Raw genomic sequence first — 24,144 nt, 5'->3', positions numbered from 1 at the left:
CAAAAAATGGAGGAGATAACCACTACATCCCCTGGCCAAGGGAACTCGGTACAATCCTTGCTCCATCATCGACTGTAAAAAACCTGGAAGTCCTGATGGACAACAAACTCACACTAGAGCCACAAGTAAACGCTACGATCAAGAAATGTGTAATAACGAGGATACTGGGTAGTTGGAGAAGGATGTTTATTGCAGCAACCCTGAGCCCAGCAGGACTCTCCAACAATAACAAACCAACTGCTGTACATGGAATGTGGAACCTACTCCACAAGTAAACAGAGAGAAAATGTGAGCACAGATAGAATGCTAAGGTGAGCATTCCAGGTAAGCCTTAAAATCACATTGTAACACTTCTCCTCCCCATATTATTTCACATAACAGACACTACACGCATACCCATTCAAGGACACCACTCACACACTACGCCCCCACATAAAGTCACCATTCATTCAGCAACAGAACCTCATGCACACCTTCACACAGACGAACACACATGGAGGAGAAGGAAAGAGTAATTAACAATAGCACCTACAACATAGTCATTAAACTTGGCAGGCATCTTCCTCTCCCACACAGGGTGATTGATCTGCCGAACACCGTCAGCTTCACTGACAGGAACAGTTAACTCAAAACCTTCAACACTGGTACTTTCCCTCGGGACCACACCTCCAATGCCGGTACCTTCCATTTGCACAATAGCGCTTGCACCAACCACATCATTCCTGGGACACACACAAACCTCATCACCCGTGGGTTCCGCTGCTAACACATCAGCATTGACCATATCACATTTGCTCCCAACATGCCCTTTCTCCACAGCTACCACACGCCTTTTACTACATCTAGGCCCATCATCCAACTTGAGATATCCTTGCCCCGTCTTTACAACAACAATGGGCTGCATATGGGGGGCGTGGCTTGAGCAGCCATGGAGTAGGACGTGCTTCCCGTGGAGCTCTGGTGGATCCGACAGATGATCTGTACAAACTACCTTTAAAAGTGCGCCACTGGTTCCAGAATCGATCACATACGCATGGGAATGGATGCTTCGCTCATTGAATAAAGATCGAGAAAAATCGGAAGTGGGAGTCTGGAGGAATTGGTCGAGGAACGACGGCGGCGGCTCGGCCCATTGTCACACAAGATGGCCGACAACAAAAGAAACAAAACCAGGGTACCCGAAGAGGACGAATAGAGGCGGCGGCCACAGGGAAAGAACAACAATGGCAAGGTGAAGGCGGAATACAAAACCCCCCGGGGGCAGTAAGTCCTGAGTCGTGAAAGCTTGGGCGCTGGCCCAGACGGCAGGGGCCCGAGGGCAGCAGAGGTGTGAAAATGCAGGCCGCACCATGACCAGCATGAGAAGCATTGTACTAGCAGCAGCGAGAGGAGGTGGTGGTTGCAACTGCCTGGAGACCACCGCGACAGTCGGTAAAGAGCGGAAACTGCGGCTGGAGGGGACACTCGGTCGCTGAACCAGAAAATGGCGGCGCGAGGGGCCGTGGGCAAGAATAAGACCAAACAACCAACGATGGGCATTTGTGCGAAAGCACAACTGTCTCCTGCTGCCACCTCAACCAAAGGCCCGATGGCACAGGCTGAGGGCGCGACAGCGGCTGATAATCATCAGATTTTGGAGGCCATTACGGAGCTGAAGGAATCTTGGGGGATTGCGATGATGGACCTACGCACTTCCCTGGAGGCCAAAATTGAAGCAGTGGGCATCAAAGTCTCCCTGCTGAGACAGGATGTCAGGGGACTGGCGGAACGCACAAGCAGCCTGGAGGGCGCAGTGAAATCTAATACGGACACCGGTGCCAACAATACAAAAGAGATCCATGTCCTCAAGCAACAGGTGGCCAACTTGGAGTCTCGAGCAGAAGAAGCAGAAGGGAGAGCGAGGAGAAACAACATTCGTGTGGTGGGTCTGCCGGAAGGCGAGGAGGGCCAGGACCCGACTGATTATATCGAGAACTTACTCCTACAAGGAATCGGGGCCGGTACACTCTCGCAAGGATTTGTGGTCGAGCGTGCACATAGAGCCCTCATGCGGAAGCCGAGACCGGGGACTCCTCCACGAGCGATAATTGCCAAAATACTGAACTATAAAGACCGGGAGAAAATATTGGAGTATTTTCGGAAAGGAGGTACAATCGAGAGGGCCTCGAGCACTATCACGGCATACCCGGATTACACTATGTTCGTCCAGAGGCAGCGGTACAGCTATGTAACCATCAAAAGGAGGCTGCGGGCGGCTGGGATAAAATATATGCTGCTGTACCCTGCGAAATTGAAGGTCGTGTATAAGGGCAAAATGCACTTTTTTGACACTCCGGAAGAAGCGACAACGTGGTTGGATCTGCAGGGCTGCTCGGATCAAGACACGGAGGAGACACAAAATGGACGTGAAAAGTGACTCAGAGACGGTATGCATTTTGCTAGGGCGGCGAGCGAACATCCTAGGCGAAGGCTGAGAACGATGGGCCTGGCTGTAGGAGGCTGATATTCGATAACATATTGCGGATTGTGAGAGACTTGATGGACTTGAATATAGTGGCGGTACATATATTTAAACTGTATAGCAATGTGTAGTTCTTTGATGTGCTATTGGAGCGGCAGGGCGGTAGCACCCTACCCCCCGAATTGTAGTTGTAGTTATAGTAGGTTGGCCACTAGGGCGGCCTCACCCTGCGGAGCTTCGAGTACAGGCGAAAGCCGGAAAGAGCTAGATGCGGGGGAGCCTGAGATCCAGGGATGGAGCTGGGCAACAGTTGGGGGGAGAGTGTTGGGGAAGGGTTGGGAGGCGGGGGGGAGAGGGAGTGGGAAGTTTGGTGTGTTTTTGGTTAACAGGGTTTTAGAAGGGGATGCAAGCCTATATGGATTGGAATGGAACTCAGGGTTACACTGCACCTGTGGGGGAGGGAATGGGATCATACCAGGCTATGGGGGACCTTAAAATAATCACATGGAATGTGCGGGGGCTTAATAGCTATTTAAAAAGGAACAAGGTTATGCTGTATCTGCGCAGGCAGAAAATAGATATTGCATTGCTACAGGAAACCCACCCTACACGTGAGAAGATGGACACGATAGCGGAAAGTGGAAGGGGGTGTTGGTGGGCTCTTCGTACTCGGCCTACGCAAGAGGAGTACTTATATGGGTGGCGCCACATGTCCCGTTTCAGCGGTTGCAAGTGGTGGCTGGAACAGACGGGTGGATGGTTATGCTGAGGGGATTGGTAGAGAATAGGGAGATAAGTATTGTTAACACGTACGCCCCGAACCAGAACACGGTGGCGTATATTAGGACACGGAGTGTGAACCTGAGTGTGTGTGTCGGAAGCGCAGTGATCTGGGGAGGGGACTTCAACTGTGTATTGAACCCGAGGGTGGATAGATCGGACGGGAATAGACCGGCCCCTGCAGCCAGGGCGCTACAGACACTGCTTGATAACTTTGGGTTGGAAGATGCATGGAGAGTGTGGCACCCTGGGGAAAGGCAATATTCGCATTATTCTGCCCCACAGCAGTTATCAACAAGGCTGGACTATGTCTTCGCATCACCAGAAATGATAGCGGAGATTGCGCACATAGAGTACAGGGCCAGGGTCCTCTCGGACCACTCGCCCCTGATTCTTGCGTGGCAATATTGCCCCCCGAGGGCGAGGATCCCGACATGGCGCCTACGAGCAGAGACGTTGAGAGACCCCTTCTTTAGAGAAGATTTACGGGAGTGTGGACTCGGCGGGGACACTATGGGAGGCCTTTAAAGTTGTTATGAGGGGGGCGGCCATGGCGAAATCCAAGGGCCTACATGGTGGGGTTTCAACAGAACTGAGGGAGACGGAAGCAAAATTGGAAGAGGCCTTAAAAGCCGGCGACGATACAGCAGAGAAACTAGATTTGATACTTAAGCTGCAGCAAAAATGCGCGGATTACTGGGAGAGGTTGTGCAACCTTAACTATAAAAGGTACATAGAGTGACAGCATGCGGGAGGTGAGAAACCGGGGAGACTTTTGGCGTGGTTATATAAGAGCGAGACCCCCAGAGCCACAATCAGAACTATAGAGAGGGAAGATGGTAGTGTAGAGGACACCCAGGAGGGGTTAATCAAGCATTTGTGGATTATTATAAAGTGCTATACGGGGAAGACGGGGAAAGTAGCCGGGCAATGATAGAAGAAACGCTTGAGGATATGGGGCTGCCCAAGATAAGTGAGGAGGAAAGAGAGGAATTGGACTCCCCGATTACCCTGGAAGAACTGGGGGAGGTGGTGAGGCAGTTGCCTACTAGTAAAACCCCGGGGACAGACGGGCTCCCAAGCGAATTTGACAAGGTGTATATAGAAGAGGTCCTCCCCCCGCTGCTAGAGATGATAAATGAAGCGTTCGAGACGGGCCGCCTGCCGGAGTCACTGAGAGAGGCTGTTATAGTACATCTCCCGAAACCAAATAAACCAGGGCGCAGCTGTGGTTCCTTCAGACCTGTGTCAATGTTGAACCAAGACGGCAAGATATTAACTGTGGTCTTGACGAATAGACTGAAAAAGGTCATTGGTAAGTTAATACATCCGGGTCAAACGGTCTATGTCCCCCATAGAAACATCACCAACAATCACAGGCGACTTCAGAGGCGACTTCAGAGGATCATTGAGTTTGGCAGCGGAAGTGAGGAGGAAATGGCAATCGTGTCCCTGGATGCGATCAAGGCCTTCGACTCCGTCAAGTGGCCGTGGCTGCTGGCGGCCCTGAAACACTATGGGTTAGGGCCTGGCTATGTAAGGTGGGCAGAGATTTTGTATAGTGAACCGCTGGCCAGAGTAAAGACGGGATCTGTGATATCAGAGAGGTGGCAGCTTAGTAGGGGTACTAGACAAGGATGCCCGTGGTCCCCTATGCTCTACATTTTGGACCTGGAGCCTCTCGCGATCTATTTGAGGCAGCAATATGACACCATAGGCATCGAGGTGAACGGGGAGCGGCATTTGGTCTCCCTATATGCGGATGACATGTTGCTGTATGTGCGGCACCCGGAGGAGAACCTCCAGTATATTTTGGAAGTGCTTGGGAGATACGCTGAGCTATCAGGCATAGCGGTGAACCCCCAGAAGTCTAGTCTGTTCCCGTTGGAGGGGTATACAGGGGTTCCAGCGGAGAGGTTACCGGTCTTACAGGTACCGTGGGCGGTTAGTACTTTTCGGTACTTGGGGATAGATATATATCACACTGTGGGGGAGGAGCATAGGTGTAATACAGAGGTGGCAATCCACAAAATTGAGGAATGTATGCGGGTTTGGGCGAAGCTACCTTTGGCAATGATGGGGCAGGGAGCGATGCTAAAGATGGTGGTCCTGCCAAGGCTCCTACATTACTTTGGTAATATTCCGTATCTGATTCCTAAAGGGTTTTTTGCCAAACTGAACAGCAAAAAAAATGTGTAGGGACTTTCTGTGGCATGGCACGCGAAACAGAGTGGCGTTATGGAAGCTCCAGAACTTCCATGACAAAGGGGGTATAAAGCTGCCCAATTACGAGGCGTACTATGTGGCGAGCCAGTTGCAATATGTTGCCAAATGGCTATCTGATGAAGAGACCTCCGAATTTAGGCTGGGCGGGATTGTGCACCCTTTTATTTGAAAGAAGTTATGTGGGCACCCAGGGCGGAGATGGTGGGGCGCCCTAAAATTATGCTGCTGGGGTGGTAGGTGTGGCGCAGGGCATGCCAATTGATGGGGAACCCGTCCCCATGCTCGCCGCAGATGCCATTGATGGTATTGACAGGGGCAGACGCTCAGCTGCGACTGATACTCCGGACCCACTGGGAGCCGGCTGGTGTGGCAACGATGGGAGATATTTGGCAGGGGGGCTCTTGTGTTACCTTTGAGAGGCTGCGGGAGGAGGCTGGGTTGCACGAAGGCCAGTACATCACGTACCACAGAGTGGTACAGAGGATTAAGAGAATGTGGACCAAAACTGTGTTGGTGGAAGAACTGGACGCCACCATCGACATTATATATGATATAGCTGATGGGGGCCATGAGGTCTCCAGACTGTACGAGATGTTGATGTCTAAACTGGGGAAGGAGTTCACACAGCTGAGATTGGACTGGGAAACAGAGGTTGGGGCCCAAATGGGAGATGGAATGTGGGAACAGGTGCAAAGGTATCATAAGAAGGTGTCTAGAAACGCGAGACTGAAACAGATACAGCTTTACATAACACACAGGGCTTAATGACGCCTTGGAGGAAATCGAGGTTCGAGAAGGCAGGTCGGCAAGCATGCCCCAAGTGCGATGAAGAGAACGCAGGCATGGTGCATATGTTTTGGTCTTGCCCAATCAAAGAGAGGTTCTGGAGGGGCGTAAAAGAGAAACTAGAAGGAAGAGGGGTCAAGATAGTAGTGAACACGGTATGGGCCTGCCTGCTGGGGGGGTTCCCCAGACCACGGAAACTCAGGCATGTAAGCAAATTAAGGGACCTGGCTTATGTGCTTGCAAAGAGAAGGATTGCCATGGGATGGAAGTCATGCCATCTGCGGAGGATAGAGGTGTGGTGGAAAGACTTGCAAAAATAGGCAGAAGCCAAAACCATAGCATGGCAAGAGGTGTGCAGCAACGGGGGGAGGAGGAGAATGAGTCCCTGATGGCCTGGAAATCACTGATAGCCGGATTGTTTGGGTCGTTAGATGACCCGGCTGAACCTGTTGAGGAGGAGACTGAACCACAGGGTGTGGAATCTGATGACTCAAGGTGATAGACTCGCAAGGGGGGTGGGGTAGTGGGAGTAGTGGTTAGGGAATTTAAAAAGTGTAATGAAACTGTTGAACATGCACTGTTTGTTTGGTTTTATTGTTTGTTTGTTCAAAATTTAATAAAAACTTTTTTTTAAAAAAAACAATGGGTTGCATATACATACTGGTGCCCTTAACAACATGCCTGGGATTCTTAATCTGAACATGGTCTCCTACCACAACTGCCAAAGTTTTCGTGTTCCCATGGAGCTCATTGAGTACCTCTTGCTTCTTACAGACGCGCTCCAACACCTCCTGCATTTTCACCCTAGAATGGGTACCACCCAAAAACGCGGTTTCCTTCCGCGTATAATCTCAAACATAGAACAACCAGTCAGCGCAGAAGGGGTGTACCTATATGCCTTAAGCCCTTCTGCCACCACTCACCTCCACGACAGACCATTAGCCACCGCTAGCTGAATCGCACCCTTAACAAATCTGTTCATCCTTTCCACGAGACCGTTAGCCGCGGGATTGTACAAGGAGACCCTATGATGCCGTATACCCATGTTCTTTAAAAACTTTTGCATGTAGCGCGAAACAAACTGCACTCCATTATCAGTAACAATGCCCGCCGGCACTCCTTCTCTGTCAAACACTCTATTTAGGAAGTCCACCACCTTCTCTGCGGTCACCGTTTCCAGGGCAGTTGCCGCAACCCATCTGGAAGTATAGTCCACCAGTACCACAATAAACCTAAAGTGGCCTCCTAGAACATCCGTGGGACCCATAATATCAATGGCAACCTTTGCCCAAACCTCCTTCGGAACAACCACCGGATACACTGGTTGGGGGCTGGGAGCCTTGCTTTTATCACTAGCGGCACATGCCACACATTCTTTCACATTCTTTCACTTCTTCCTCCAAATCACTATCCATTCTGGGCCACCAATAAGATTCCCTCAATCTCCTCTTGGTCATGGATCTACCTAGATGCCCTTCATGAGCCAATGTAACAAGCCTACTTCTCAGAGACACCAGAGGTATCAGCCTCTGACCTCTGGCGACACCCCACGGGCCCTGCAAAAGGTCATGCCACACATGACCATAGTACCTACTCAATTCCTTATCTAGGATGCCATTTTTGAGAGCAGCCCTGATACTTGTCAAAGTCAAATCATTGGCGCACTCCTTGTTCCACACCTCCTCATCAATAGCCGGAACTACACTGGCCACCATGGTGCATTTGTCCATATCTACCTTGTTCTCCTCAACCACACCTCCACCGCAGGGAAGATGAGACAAACAGTCAGCCACGGCATTTTTTGTACGAGGGATGTACTCCACCTTAAAATTGAACTCATGCATGTCTGCCATCCACCTCACAATTCTGGATGACGCGTGAGACAAACCCTTGGCGGTCAGGACGTGCACTAAGGGCTAATGATCAGTCCGCAAGGTGTACTGCACACCCCACAAAAAGGTTCTAAAATGTTTAGAAGCCCAGACAGCAGCTAAAGCCTCTCTTTCGATGACAGCATACCTCAGTTTCACGTCCCTCAATACCCTAGAGGAAAATGCTATGGGGTGATACTCCCCTTCATCCCACTGTTCAAGTACAGCTCCAATGCCCACCTCACTGGCATCGACCGTCTTTTTGTTGGGAGAGAATAAACCTAAAGAAGGAGCCCGGTCGACCTGCTCCTTCAACCCCTTCAGCCCCTCGAATTCAACCTGACACTCCTTGGACCATTCAAAGCAAACCCCCTTTTTCAACAATGCCCGCATGTTGAGCGTCTTGTCAGCATATGATGCAACAAAACGACTATAGAATTCTGTTAGACCCATGAATGATCTAAGTTGCTCTTTATTTATGGGGGCCGGGGCATCTTTCAACACCCTCACAAGATCCTCTTTGGGATGAATTCCACTCACATCCAAGGTGTGCCCTAGGTAGGTCACACTAGACACCCCCACGTGGCATTTACTCAATTTCACGATGAGGCCGCTTTTCTTTAATACTTCCATTACTTTAAGTACCCTTCCATCATGTTCACTGCGACTCCCCCCCAAACCAGAATGTCATCCTGAAAATACTCAACTCCAGAAATGCCACCAAATAACTTTTGCATAATCCTTTGGAACAACGCTGATGCAGACGCTAAACCAAATCGCATCCGACAAAACCGGAAAAGCTCCGAAAGGGGTCACGAGTGACGTCAAGGTACGGGATTGTACATGGAGATCAATCTGGTGATACGCCGATCATAGGTCAAAGGTCGAAAAACATTAATCCCTTCCCACCAATGCGAGTAATTCATTTATGTTGGGCAGGGGATGCCTGTCCACTCATATGCTGGCATTTAAATCCCTAAGGTCTACACACATTCTCATTCCACCATCTGCCTCTCACGCCAATACTACGGACGCCAACCACTCAGAGCTCTCCACTTCCACGATTATGCCAGCTTCCTGGAGCTTGACCAATTCATCCTTAAAGCCATTATGGGCTAACATGGGGACCCTCCTCACCTTGTGTACGCTCGGCACAGCACCCCTCTTGAAAACTATCTTATGGGAAACCCCTTTTAGTTTTCCCAGGGTTGAAGTAAACTCACTGGGAAAGGCCTCTTTGTCTGCAGACAACACCTCTTCCCCCCTCCAGTTTCCGTCCGCACTCACACTTAGAGCGAGAACGGCCTTCCCTAGCCGTATTTCTATCTCAAGACCCGCCTGCTCATCGTACCCTACTACAGAGTCCTCCTTGTGGGCCACGTATAACTTTTGTGGGCCTTGTGGGCCACGTATAACTTTCCGCGGGTATTACGCCCTTCAAACTCAATGGTGGCCCATTCATATGCCAACACTTTTATTGGCACTCGTCCATATGCACATGGGTTAATGTCTGAAGGAAACAAGTCATCCACTTGCTTGTGGAAGCTTGCCACATATAACTTGGGTGATATCATAGTATACGGTAAACCAGTGTCTACCATCATCTTCATAGGTACACCATTCACGGTCAGCATGGCCCATGCCCCTTTTCTCTCGTGGCCATTTCCCAGACTCAATAACATTCCTTCGTGTACAGCTTCACCGCCAGGATCAGAGCTGGAGTCACTCACATAACCTACAACAGTTACACTGTCTTCATCTGGATCAGGATCAACCATCCTAATAGTTTGCCTGTTTTGGACAATGCTCTTACACATTCGGGCATAATGCCCTCTCCCTTTACATTTTCTGCAGTCAACGGTGGCAGCGGGGCACACCTTCGAGCCAGTTGCATGTCCCTGCCATCCACATCTCTTACACCCTTCTCTAGGTGCCGGTGTTCCATTGCTGTCCCTGAACTTTCCTTTGTGATCATCACTCCCTCTCTTAGTCATTATGGCATGTACATTTTCGTATTTTATCCGTCACCTCCAGGACACTCCTCTTGGATTCCTCTATAGCTATTGCTTTCTCTATCACTTTTTCCAATGGTGGATCCCTCTCAATCCAGAGTCTCTCCCTCACCCTGGAGTCACTTGTGCGCATCATGATTTGATCACGGATGTACTCGCCCCCCAGTCCAGTGAATTTTGCAAGATGCGATGAGAGTATGTAGTGCTGTCATGTATGAGTCAATATTCTCTCCCGCACCTTGAGCTCTTGAGAAAAAGTGGTATTTTTCCAACACCACATTTGTCCTCTTGCCAAAATGTGCTTCCAACTTTCCTAAGGCTGTCTTATAAGCCAATACAACTCCTTCACCCTCATCCCCTCCATATCCTAGATCTGCGCTGGGGGCACAATGGAAGATGCCTGAAGACTTTTAGCCCTTCAGTTCCTAGGCAATTCAGAAGGGCAGCTTTCTTGTCGTCATCACTCAATCTGGATCCTCCTGCCACCCTCAAATACACCTTGGAGGAAGGCAGGAGGTGGACATGCGTTACTGTGCTGCATTGCTGCCTTGCTTGCTTAAGTGAGCAATGTACTGCTGCGGTGGTAATGGAGACCGTTTGGAATTAACGAGGACACTTGGTAGTTGGAGAAGGATGTTTATTGCAGAAACCCTGAGCCCAGCAGGACTCTCCAACAAGAACAAACCAACTGCTGTACATGGAATGTGCAACCTACTCCACAAGTAAACAGAGAGACAACGTGCGAGTGGCAAAAAGGATCCTACCGTTCCTATCATTTGCCAACAAAGCACTAACCATCATCGCTATCATCATGTCCAGAGTAGATTACGCCAACAGCCTATACCTGGTTATGCCTGAACAACTTCTAAAAAAACTTCAACACATACAAAATGCATCAGCCAGACTGCTCCTCAAACGAACCCGAAGAGAACACATCACTCCTGCGCTAGAAACACTACATTGGCTACCAATAAAACAACAAATCAAATTCAAATCTATGTGCATCACGCACAGAGCAATCCAGAATCAAGGTGAAGAATGCCTGAGAGACAAATTACACCTCCATCACACAACAAGAATGCTCAGAACAAGCAATGACATTCGCTTGGAAGCAAAACCCTACAACAATAGAAACTGTCGAGGATCCTCTTTCACCTCGCATCAAAAATTTGGAACGACTTACCGAAGAGTATACGCAACACAAGAAACCATCTACTATTCAGGAAACTGCTCAAATCGTGGCTCTTCACTGCATAACTAGAAGAATGCCCACAGAGGCACACACATACCTGGCAACAGCGATGTCCCAGAACCACAGACTATGCTCTGTCCAAGTGTAATGAAGAGGTATGGTCTGGGGGAGGAGTTGCATCCCAAAATTACTCCTCTTCCAATTTGATTGAATGAGGTGATCATTGATGGTTAGAACTCAGAATAGTAGCCCGACCCCTGTTAAATCTGTTCTCTTCACAATGTAGGCTGCCTAGCGTATGCTGGCCTGGGCAGGGAGGTAGGGGTTATAATGGTCTGCCCCTGTGTTGGCAGCAAGGGCCAACTGGTGGGCCAGGGATAATAGACCTGAGCTACATTATGTTTTTTGGGTTTGAGCTGTGTGGATTGAAAGACTGTCAACAGATTTTTGACTATGTTCTAGTAATGGGTACCGGAAATATAAGTCCCTCTTTTGGTGATGGGTACCTAGGTGTGCTAAACTCTAGGCTATGCCATGGAATGTTGGAGGCCACATTTATCTCATTAAGATGAGGAAGGTTGCATCTTCTTGCTCAAGATACCCTGTTAAGATCGATTTTGTGCAGGAGATACACCTAACATTGTCTAATCATGGGCCACCTGTAAGATCTTGGGGTTGCTACCATTATTCCACCAGTCATAATAGTCATTCCCCAGATTTGCATTAATCACTGAATTAAGTTTTTTCAAAATTAGCCCTGACTTAAATGGTAGGTTTCTGTTGGTTGCTGCTGGTCTTTGGTAAGTTAATATTTAATAGCCAATGTGTATAGCGCTAACATCGATGACTTTTAGTGTAGAGTGATTAGGTATATGCGTGAGATAATTGACTCAGTTTATATGGTGATCGATTTTCATTTGGCTCTGAACTCTGCATGGATATAGCTATGTATTCTATAATTCTAGTAGAAGTCGAAGGTCATCTGTTTTTTTTTCGATCAATTAATTGTTTCTGAGAAAAGTATGTCGTAATCCATCCCAATGTTCAGGAATTCTCCTTCTGTTGTACAGCCCATGACTTAGCCTTGCGCATTGCTTTGCCAATGGGGTCAAAAAGAATGTCTCAATGGACCTGAGAGTGTAAGGTACTACATCAGCCCCTCTAAGACCATTCTCCAAGGGTGGCTGTGATAAGGGTCTCTGGAATAATTTGGATTTTTAAAGTGAATAATGTGCTGCATACAGACTTTCATCATAAAATGAAGGAAGACAGGGGTGTTGCTAGGTCTGGAAAAGATCCGGGGCTACGCTAATGTCGGGGCTGTCGGGACTCGGGGCTAGCTAGCCTTTTGGTTGTAGCCCCTGAGATTCTATCCGGGGCTACAACAAAAAGACCCAGGACTATAGCCCCCTCAGTCACTCCCTAGCAATGCCTCTGAAGGAAGATATTGGATTTTGTAGAGAAGGAGCCAAGTACCCGGACCTCAACCAACTCACCCATTTTGCCTAAATGTTGGGAACCAGAGGTTGAGACACGTGCAGTCCCAGTGAAAATACCATTAGCAAGCAGAATTCTAGAGGCAATATTCCCCTTGAGAAAGCCATACCTGCATGTAAGACATTATGATGGTCATTTGAATAAAATCCCATAAGAAAAAGGACTAATGAATGAAAGAGCAGATTGGTGACATCATACAAAGGAATACTGATGCAATGTGAAGTGATGCAGGGACAAGAGAATGTAGATATTCTATAAGGCATCAAGAAAGTATCAAAGATAAGTGACATCTTGGGCTCGAGGGGAAGACACTTATGCTACAGAAACGATGAACATATCAAGTCATTTTACAGATGTACAGATGCAAAGAAGGCTAGCTAAGTAGTGAATAGATTGCGACATGCGCCAACGTATACATATATAGGAATCAAGTGAAGAATGGATGTTTCCACAACGTATTATAGCATAGCTGGACCAGAGAAAGAAGACCTTTTTTCCAGTATGTCACAGTTGAAAAACAATGAAATTACAGAAGTGAATCTCAGAAAGGCGAGGCTGGATCAGCCCCAAGAAGCCAAGGTCTTATCAGACTGAGATGAGCAGACATTAGTTACAATTGTGTGAAAGAATGAAACTCCTGTGCAGAAGGTATGGACGAAAACAAGAAAGATGTCAGAGTTTCATAAAATAGCTGTATTTTAAATGCACCAGAGCTCAAATTTGTGGTCTTCAGTCACGTGAATGGATGGAAATTGACAAACATGACAAACCACACCTACGCAGAGAGGCAGAGTGTGGCTCTACTCCCCTGTATTCTCCAGAGCTAAGAACATTTCCAAGGCCAAGTTCAAAGGCTTAAATGACATGCAGACCACGGAGGTGATGCTAGATGATATGCTGCTAATTGGTGGGAAGCTATAGTTGTGACTAGCTCACCAGCACCTGAAAGTCCAGCCTGTCTGCTGCTAACGTGGGTGTAAAAGTACTGAATGAATGTAAGAGTGCCAACCAAAGGTAGGGGGGCACATGATTGAGAGCCCTATAGTTTGTGTAACCAATGGGACGTTGTGTATTTAGTGATGTTCATAGTGACTTGTTCAAAGGATGGGCTTAGTAGTCCCATCTGATGTTAAGGAGCCTATCACTTTCTAGACTTTTATGGAACGTATACCTAGATTTTCCCTTTAAGCATATCACATTTGCCACTAGGTTTTTGTAGTTTGCCACGTAGGATGACGTTAGTAAGTTTGTATGCTAACGTCATCAATAACGAGTTTTTACTATAAGATGTTTTTCCTGAAGCAAATTGAGAGCCTTGCCATGAGATGTCTGTTGATGTCCGCTGTACTCCCTGTTTTAGATAATTGATAATAAAACAGGTAACTTTGCCAGCTTTCTGAGTCATTTTGATTATTGATGTTTGAGTAACTTCTGCATCCCCATTCATTTCAAAGGTATTGCTACCTCGTCTTAAAGGGCTGGGTCGGCTGTCCCAGTTCACGTGGTAGCAGAGAGATGATGGTTAAAGACCCATCGACCTAGGAAGCTCTGGGGTTCCCGGCAATATCGAATGTCCTCTGCCATTCGGCTGAAAAGACGTGAGGTTCCCTGTAGATGGCAGAACAAGTTTTTAAATTAGGCTTGCAAGTATAGGTGAGACGGGTCCCTCGGTTTGTATGAAATCCCCTCCCGATTTCTACAGGAAGCTGAACGGATGGAAGGTTGAAGAGGCTGATAAGGAGGCATCGATCCAGAGAGTCAGAAGTCGAAAAGTCGAATGGTGAGTAAAACTGGGTGAGGTGACAAAATTGTGAATGGGCAGTGAATGAAGAAAGTGATAAGGGGAAACACGTATCAGAGGGAGGTTGGTGTAAAAGAAAACTCGAGACGATGAGCGTCGAGTTATTAAGTAATTGACTTGAGGAGAGGAGCCAAGCAATTGAGAAACTGTGAGATGAGGAGCCTCACAGTAGAGTACGCCCTGTGTCCTGCGTCATAGCACGTAAAAGAAGGAGTCGTATCTAGAGTCCCATTAGCAGATGACATAGACTACAGAGTTGTTTAAAGACTTGTCTAAAGAGAAAGACTCACATCCCAATTTGGGTATTTTTTATGGGCAGGATAAGTCTCGAGGATCGGAGACTGCGATATATGTGGCTGGTAGAGTACGTCAGTTTGTCTAGTTGTTTCATGTGTTGTGAAGACATATATGTGGTTAAGAAATATTAGATGAATCAAGAGATGTGAAGAGGAAAACACAAGGTTGTAGAGTTCATTATTTGTTGAAATTGATGGTGTTTAGTGAACAAATAGATTGAAGTAAAAACGAGATACAAAGGGTTTGGAGCTGCGACGATTGGTGCACGCTCATATTGTATTATTTTTCTGAAAATGCATTTTTGAAAAAGTGCAAAGTGTAAAGGTGAGCATTGACAGTCCAGTGTGATGAGTCAAAATGGAGGATATTACTCAACTTACACATCAATGTAGGCAGTTACCAAAACACGCACCTAAGCTTAAACAGTACAGTGCAGAATGGGTTAAGGACTCGGCAGACAAGATCTTCATGCCATGGCCACAAGGGGGATCATTATCAAAGGTTGTTTTGCAGCATATAATGACATATTTGCATGCAGCCCACACAGGAAAAAAGTTAGAGAAAAGGCTAGTGAGCTTAGAGCTCTGGAAAATGTACCAAGAGGAAAGAGAAGAGCTGCCTCCTGAAGATTGGATACTTAACATATGCAGAGAGGGGGGTGAAGAGCCTTCTGCTCCCCCTGCAGTGCCTGAAGTGAAAGTGAAAGGTGATAGTATAAAAGATGATGGAGTGTACCCATTAGGAGAACTTAAGGCAGTGGCACGGTATAGCAATCCGGCATATGAGTCGCCCGTGCATAGCGGCGACGAGGATGCACAGAAGATTCCTGAAAAAGAAGAGATCTCTAAAGCCCTGAGGGACAAAGAGAGAAGGGACAAAGAGAGAAAAGACAAGGAGAGATGTGATCAACCAAGTACATCCTTAGATAAAGGAAGAGAAATAAAGAGACGGAAGGGAGAAAAGGATAAGGCTGATGAGGTAGCGCTAATACAGAACTAATTGATGGGTGTCCAGATTTTTCTCAAACTTGATGGTAAGAGCATTGAGGAAGTAAGACAAAAGGAAGATCAATACGAGAAATATAGAAAATATAGGGACAGAGAAGAACGATTACAAGAAGATAGGGCAAGACGGAAGGATGGACAAAGAGGAGAACAGTTGTATCAATAAACAACTGAAAAAGCAAGAAAGGGAAGAGGAACAGAGGAAATATGACAATAGACAGAGGGCAATCGAAGAACGAGAAAGGCAAGAAAGAAAGGAACAGGCAGTACAAAAATTAAGGGATAAAAGGATATAAAGACGAAGTGACAAAGAAATACATAGGGCAAATGAGAGAAGAGATATGAAAAAAAGGAAGAAGGAAGGGTGAGAGAAGAAGCAAGGAAGTGAAGAGAGCTTGATGATGAAATAGAACGAAAGAGAAGGCAGAGAGAACCCGACATTGAGCATGTAGAAAAATAATTAATAGATCCTAATCCAGTGGTAGAATGGGAGGACATAGAAGAATTCTTCCCTGCATATGAACCATTGCCAGGTCCGTCTAGAGTATATCTAGAGGATGAGTTTGATTCTAGAAGCACAATCGATAAAGTCTATCATGACATGAGAAAGAAGAAAGAGATGAAAGGAAAGGGTAAAAACGATCGACTCGAGAGTACACATTTATACGATAGAGGGGGAGGCTCATATAGTTTTGAGCCTAAAGAGTTGTCTTTAGATAAACTGACTCTGAATAGAGACGAAGAGGAAGGAAGTCACACAAGTTGAAGACAGGATATTTCAGACGAAGACAGAGAAACCTTCCGTGGGGAGGAGGGAGGTAACATATATAGTCCCAAGGGATGTTCCCTGACGGACAATGAAGTGAGATGGTCAGATCTAGATCTACCCAAATCAAGGGCGTCAGAATCTCTGGTGCGACTAGATCAACCTAAAGGGCAGTCCCATGGTGAGAGGGGGGACTCGTCACCTTATGTAAGCAGGCTAAAATTGCTGCCAGGAAGAAGGTGGTGTGGAACCATTGCCTCTGCTATGGACAGACAGAGGTTGGGGGGCGAGTGTGAGATTGGGTTATCACAGTTTCCTTTGTTAGAATAAAGGAGGGGTCAGTCCACAGTATATACTGGGCCACAAATGGATAAGGACAATTTAAGGTGTAAACTCCTGAGCTTAACTTCTGGTGCTGGGAAGTGGATACATGAGTTAGAAAAAATGACAGGAGGAAATACGTTAGCTGCCATGTATGGTCAAGAGCAGGATATTCAAGGATATTCAAGTGTCACTATGCAGAACATGCCTCATGACGGAGCACCATTTAATAACAGTAGAGTGGCAGTCTGGAAAGCGCGTAGATGTTGTATCCGGACACGTCAGACATGGGAGCTATAATGATGAAAAAGATGCAGGAAGGGGATGATCCTCTTGTTTACATTCAAAGTTTCCAAGAGCAATGGTCTTTGGAAACTCGTGAGCCTCGGGGAAGTCTATGGCCCTCATTACAAGTCAGGTGTTAAGGGTTTAACGGCGCCGTCGTCGCCGTTGACCCTTAACGCCTGATTCACACTTTAACGCCTGCTTTTTGCAGGCGTTAAAGTCCAAGGCGCTAGGCGACCTTGGTGCTAATTATGGCACCGTAATGTACGGTGCCGTAATTAGCGCCTTCCCCATCCCCATTATGCCCTATGGGGCAAAAATGTGAATGGGGAAGGGCAAATGGTGAATAGGGAATTACCGCCCCACTCACCTTGGAATGGGGCGGTAATTCTGCCATCCACCATGCCGGACTCCGGCATGGACCATGGTGCCAATAGCACCATGGTCCAGCGCCGGAGTCGTAATGAGGGCCTATATTTTATCACATATTATGCCATGGACTGTAAGAGCCAGTACAGAAGAAACTCGAAAAATTGGTGGGTATGGCAGCGAAGCCATGGTCAGAAATTCAGCTGACTATTTCGCATTACTGCAGACTGTTTCAGGAAAAGAATCAAAGAAAGATGTTGTTAGGAAAGGTGAAGAGGCGAAATTAGTGCAGAAATGATTGATGTTTGAGTAACCTCTGCATCCCCATTCATCTCAAAGGTATTGCTACCTCGTTTTAAAGGGCTGGGTCGGCTGTCCCGGTTCAATTTTGTTAGAAATCCTGCTTCCATTGACTCCCAGAGTACTCAATGTGAAACCTTAAAAGCATAAACACATGGGGCCTGTATTGCTGGTGTGGTGGGATATCTGCTCAGCCTAAGAGGTACCTTTGATTAAAAATCAAAGGTTAGGAAAATGTGTATGAAGCTTCTCTGGAACGTGTGTTCCTTGGGTACATTCATTATTGCCTAGAAGATTTTAGGTTGACAGAAGAAAGACAAGAGTGTTTTTTGCTTGAAGGTTTTTGGCAAGGAGATATGGTGAAGGAATTAGGCTGGGTCAATGGATCTTGGATTCTCACGCATGAGCAAGAGTTCACAGATATTCAGATGCATGGAGATGAAAATGGTGTGTTTCCTTCTCAGGATTCTGGGATACCTGAGTCTATCCTCTCTTTCTACAGAGCTCATACTCTTCTAAACCTTCTCTCTCTGGGACTCCGATAACTGTCTTTCTGGATAGGGCACCACTGCTTTGATTGGAATAGCATGAATGGAAGACTTTAAATTGTGCTTCCACAGAGGCTGAATATGGACAGCCATAGATGCATTTGTGTAAGGTAAGTTTGGGGGTCTAATGGGTCCTTAGCTGTTTCTTTTATAACTCCTTTTCTAGGTTTCTGAGCACCCACTTGCTGGCTGTGTTTAAATATAAACTAGTGATGGGTAGATTGCAAGTGTCTCCTAGTGAAGCCTTGGCAAATGTACAATAGAAAACAGATCATATGGCTGAGAATTGTGGTTCCTATCGTCCAGTTTCCTTAATGAATATGGACAATAAAATATTTGCCAAGATTGTGGCTAATAGGCTGATGCCTACAATTGCATTGTCTGATCAGGCTGGTGCCCATCGGTCGATTCCCTACAATATAGGTAGGTTGTTCTTGCTTCATCACACTGAGCTGAAGGTGTATCTCTTGTCTTGGATGCCTGAACATCACTCGACTCAGATGAATGGCCTCCTTGTTTTCTTGGCTCTACATGGGATGGGCATGGGTGGTATCTTACTCTCAAAGGACAAGCTTCTATATTCCAGCTCACGTGACAGGGCATGCACTCATTATTTGATTTTGAAGTCATTTGTTCTGGAGAGGGGGACATGTTTGTAGTGCCCCCTTCGCCACCTTTCACAGTGGTATCCCAATGTTCAATCCCCTCGGAGCTGCATGCAGATACAGGGTTTTCTATTTACTCTTCGGATGTCTTTGTCATTACGCGTGGGTGACATTTTGCTCTATGTAACAGATCTGACTCGAACAGTCCCAGTGATTGTAGATGAGGTTGAGAGATTTGGCTGTCATTTGAGTTTTAAAATCAATAAACAGGAGTCTGAGATGTGTCCTTTAACAGACTCTACTGTCTAACCCCAGAAAGGAACCTGTATTAATTAAGGAGAGGATAGTTTTAAATATTTGGTGTCCCTGTTGCTCTCCTCTTTTAGACTGAATTACTTTGCTGCTTTACATCAACAGACAGATTAGGTCGTACAATGGGAGAAGCTACCGCTGTCAATGATTGGCTGGATTTCACTTCTGAGCTTGGTATTATTGAAGATTATATGGCCTGGCAAACAACCAAGAGTGCGATGCATGGTGTTTATTCGGCTGTATGTGGACAGGGGATTGGCAGTCCCCAATTTTGAGACTTGTAATTTGGTTGCCCAGGCTTTCTTCCTCTCTAACTGTGTTGAACCATCTCCGCCTGCTGGCATGATTGACTGGAGAGGGCACCCTAATGAGTTGAGGGCCGACTTATTATGAAACTCCCCTGCGCTATTAGGAGAGGTGCATGTTGTTTCTCTGACACATAGGGCATGGGTTAAATTTGCTGAATGGTGCAGAGAGGGACTCTCCTATGTTTCAACCCTACACATCCCTACGCTGCCCCTTACTCAACAGTGGCATTTTTGTGAATACAGTCCAGAGTATGACAGTTGGGAGCCTTTCTGTGTGGATGGGCTCTTCCTATCAATGAAGGACTTTAACCACTGTGGTGATGATGTAATGTGTTTGATACTAATGGATGAAACAAGCCTTTGGCATGCTTTGGTCAGGCTTTCCATGTCAGCGTTGTACATATGGGCCCTATATGGGCCCTTGAAGCTGAGTCTCTAGATGGGATTCAAGGGTAGGCACCTTCGCATTTGTATGGAGCAGAGAGACCCCCACCTTTCAAGTTAAAGAGGCCTGAAAACATCTCCTGGGGATTGCGACTGGGGACATGCCGTGGCTGTTTATATATCTGCAAACAACAGAAGTGTTGATGAATTACAAACATAAACTTGTTCACTTTAAATGCATGCACATGATATACCATAATACTCTTTATTTTTATAAGATCGGGCGGATGCCTGGCTATATGTGGGATGCCAGACGTGGACTTTATTGCATCTAGAATCATGGCTTATTAGAGTTTTGGGATGGAGTATATAGAATTATCGGTGAGGTAGTAGCGGAGCCTATACTATTTGTCCTCTTTGGTGAGTTTATTGGGTTTCACTGGTGGCCTACCAAATGGTTTTAGTAGTACGGTGGGGCTTGGTTTCTCACTGGCAAAGATGATGATGTCCGTGTCTTGGTGTTGTGGCTCCACCCCGAAAGACATTTCTGTCTGTAATTTAATTGAAGATGTTTACTGTGACCTGCATTCCACAGCATTGAGATTAAATGACAAATGTAGCCTTTCCTGCTACCGTAAACTGGGCCTCATTACGAGCATGGCGGTTGCCGTGCCAGTATGGCAGGCATGGCTACTGCCATGCTCGCTAGCGGCACCGCCTCCCGCGATTGGGCAATAACCGGTCCATTACGAGATGAGTGGGCCAGTAATTGCCCATTCGTGGGTGGCGGTAATGCCGGGCTCCCGAACCCCATTCTGTCCCATAGGACATAGGGCAGAATGGGGATGGGGAGCATGGTTGCTCTGGCACTGTTGATAACAGTGCCGGTGCAATCACGAGTTCTGCTTGTGGGTGCGGCACAGTCCGCCGGGTAAGACCAGGGGGGCTGTCATGAACCCGCGAGCAGAACTCGTAATGCAGCGGGCCGGTATGAAAGGTGCCGTGGCCGCCACCCTTGTAATGAGGCCCACTGTCTACATCAAAAGATCTAGAAGTTGTGAATGGTGGTGGAGGCCAAACGCCTTGTTACTTTCCATTCTGATAGTGGGTTTGGGCGAATCCATGATGTAAGTGGCTAAGCAGAATTGTACTATCCTGAAACTGCACCCGTGCAATTTTCTTTCCAATGTGATTGACAGACCGAAATCACATTTTAATTTTCAGAAAGAAGCTCCATATTGCTATGGACCAATCTTATAATTTCTGTTTTGGGTCAGATGTTTGATATTTGGCATATGGCAACATGTATAATAATAGCTCTGATCGTTACTTGCGCTTGTTTAACGAATTTGCGTTTCATACTTGAAGTTAAAATAATATCTGTTATCTGGTAAACTATCTTGTAATGTTAGCCAATCTATGGGCCTCATTACGACCCTGGCGGTAAGGGGTTTACGCCAGCGTTAGCTGCGCCGACCCCTTACCGCCAATTACGAGGTCCCTGCTTTTTAGCAGGTGTTAAAATCCATGGCGCTAAGGGACCATGGAGTTAATTACGCCACCGTAATTTACGGTGGCGTAATTAACGCCTTCCCCACTCCCATTATGCCCTATGGGGCAAAAATGGGAATGGGGAAGGGTAAATGGGGATTGGGGACTTACCGCCCCGCCGACCTCGGAATGGGGCGGTAAGTCCGCCAACCACCATGGCGTAAACGTAGTTTACGCCATGGTGGTAAAGTCACGGCCCAGGCGGTAACTTACCGCCTGGGTCGTAATGAGGCCCTATGTATTTTTGAGTGCATAGTTGGGGCAAATCAATTGCATACCATTAAAAGGGCCACCGTCACCAACCATCTTATGAGACTACACATTACAACTCAGGCGTTAAGGGTTAACGCCGTCGTTAACTCTTAACGCCTGATTCCAATTTTAACGGCTGCTTTTAGCAGCCGTTAAAATCCATGGCGCTAAACCGCATTGGTGCTAATTACGGCACCGTAATTTACGGTGCCGTAATTAGCGCCTTCCCCACTCCCATTATGCCCTATGAGGCAAAAATGGGAATGGGGAAGGGTAAATGGGGATTTACCGCCCCACTCACCTTGGAATGGGGCGGTAAATCCGCCATCCACCATCGTGTAAACGTAGTTTACACCATGGTGGTAAAGTTGGTGTACTTACCGCCTGGGTCGTAATGACCCCCATAGACTGCCATTCTGTATAGTCCTACAACTGGGTAGGAAACAAAGCCGCCAGTCACACATCCATCTCTAGCAACTGAAAATGGGAGTGGAGGCAGAGTGACTGTGTGACTGCTGGAGGTGTTTTTGCAGTCTGTTCACCACTGCCTTTTCCACGTGTGCAGCACGTAATACAAGTGCTCTGCTGTCGGTGGAGCTGAGGTGGAGTGGAGGCAGAGTGATTGTGTGACCATGTGCAGGGTGTGCAGGGGTGCATGGCACGGTCCGGTCGCGGTGACCACATATCAAGTTACTAGTCTACTCGCCAAAACAGTTGAAGACTGATATTTCTTTGCTTCCTTAAAACAGCCAAGGTATGGAAGTGCAGGAGGAGTTGCTAGCCGCGGCGTTGGAGGCTGAAATGACAGGGAACACTGCTGAACTAATGCCTCAAGTGGATACATGGAATCCACTGGATTCGGCTGTCGATGATTGGGAAAACATCCCAGCGCAAGATCAAACAGCGTGGCTCCCATTTGTTGTGGGGTGCTCTGGGGCACCGAAGCAGGACCCAAGTTCCCAGGGTCACCTGGGTTCACTGCGGACACGCAGTGAATGACAGTAGAGGGGGCACCCTCTGACAGCAGGATTACCAGCAGCTGATGGCACACTGGGGGCACCCAGCACACAATGTCCAGGCACGGTGGTCACACTGGCCCAGGCTGGTTACAGGGCCGTGATCATATGGCCTGACAGGCACACAAATAAAGACAGAAGCCAAGGAGTTGCCACTAATTGGGTCTCCACTGCAGTGCCGCACGTGCCTGCAGTCAGTGGCCCCTTTTATTAACATTCATGACGCGGTGATGACCCGCGTCTCTTCAGGATTCAACACGCCCCCATTTAAAGGGGCCCTACATTACATCCTCGTTTATTATAGTGAAACAAAACAGAATGTTTAACAAGAGGGCTTAAAACCGCCGCCAACTTTGGTGCATTGAAGTCCACACCGCTTTTAACCTACAATAACTCCCAACAAGCATTTTGGCACCCCTCACGTGAGTGCTTCCTTCCTGGCGGCTGCTGGCTTCCCTGCGCTGGCCGATGCCGGTGCAAGGCACACCTTTGCAAAGTGTCCATCTTTTCCACACCTGCCACACGTGTGCCCTTTTGCCGGACACTCATTGGCGTGTGGCAGGTCCCATCCACACTGGGGACACATGTTGCCTGCCTCCTTCCGTGGCCATTCCCCTCTTCTGGCTGTTTTGCCGCCTTGCCATCTGCCTACAGCGCACGCCTCCTCCAGCTTCACCCGCTGTAGGGGCTTTCGAGCTTGATGGACTGCCTAGAGCTGTCCATTACTGAAGCACGCACTTTCGCCAGCTCTTGGGCCCGTCCTAGCTCCAGGATCCTATCTAGGCTCCGGCCTGGTTCCCTGAGAACTTGGTGCAGTTTGGTGGAGCTGCATCCGTATATTATTTGTGCCCTCACCTCGTCCTCCTCAGAATTTCCCAGGGCACAAGACAGCGCAATGCCCCGAAGCCTCCCGTGGAATGCGTCCAGGCTCTCCCCTTCTTCTTGTCTCGTGCTGCGCATCGTGAATCTCTCATAGTCCCTATTTACCATGGCCAAGAAATATACATTCAGTGCTTCAATGGCCGCTGCATATGACAGGTCCCTGGGCTGCAATCTTTTAAACAGTCTCTGGACCGTAGGGCCGGCCAAATCCAGCAAGGTTGGTCGTTTTGCTTTTTCCCTTACCTACACAGCCTCAAAATATGATTCCAGATTTTCAACCCACGCCACCCAGCGAGGACCTAAACTGGCCGGTGCTCA

The sequence above is a fragment of the Ambystoma mexicanum genome, chromosome 7q (genome assembly GCF_040938575.1).
Source record: "Ambystoma mexicanum isolate Mex_15411 chromosome 7q, UKY_AmexF1_1, whole genome shotgun sequence".
Taxonomy (NCBI): Eukaryota; Metazoa; Chordata; class Amphibia; order Caudata; family Ambystomatidae; genus Ambystoma; species Ambystoma mexicanum.
This window is presented reverse-complemented; position numbering follows the sequence as displayed.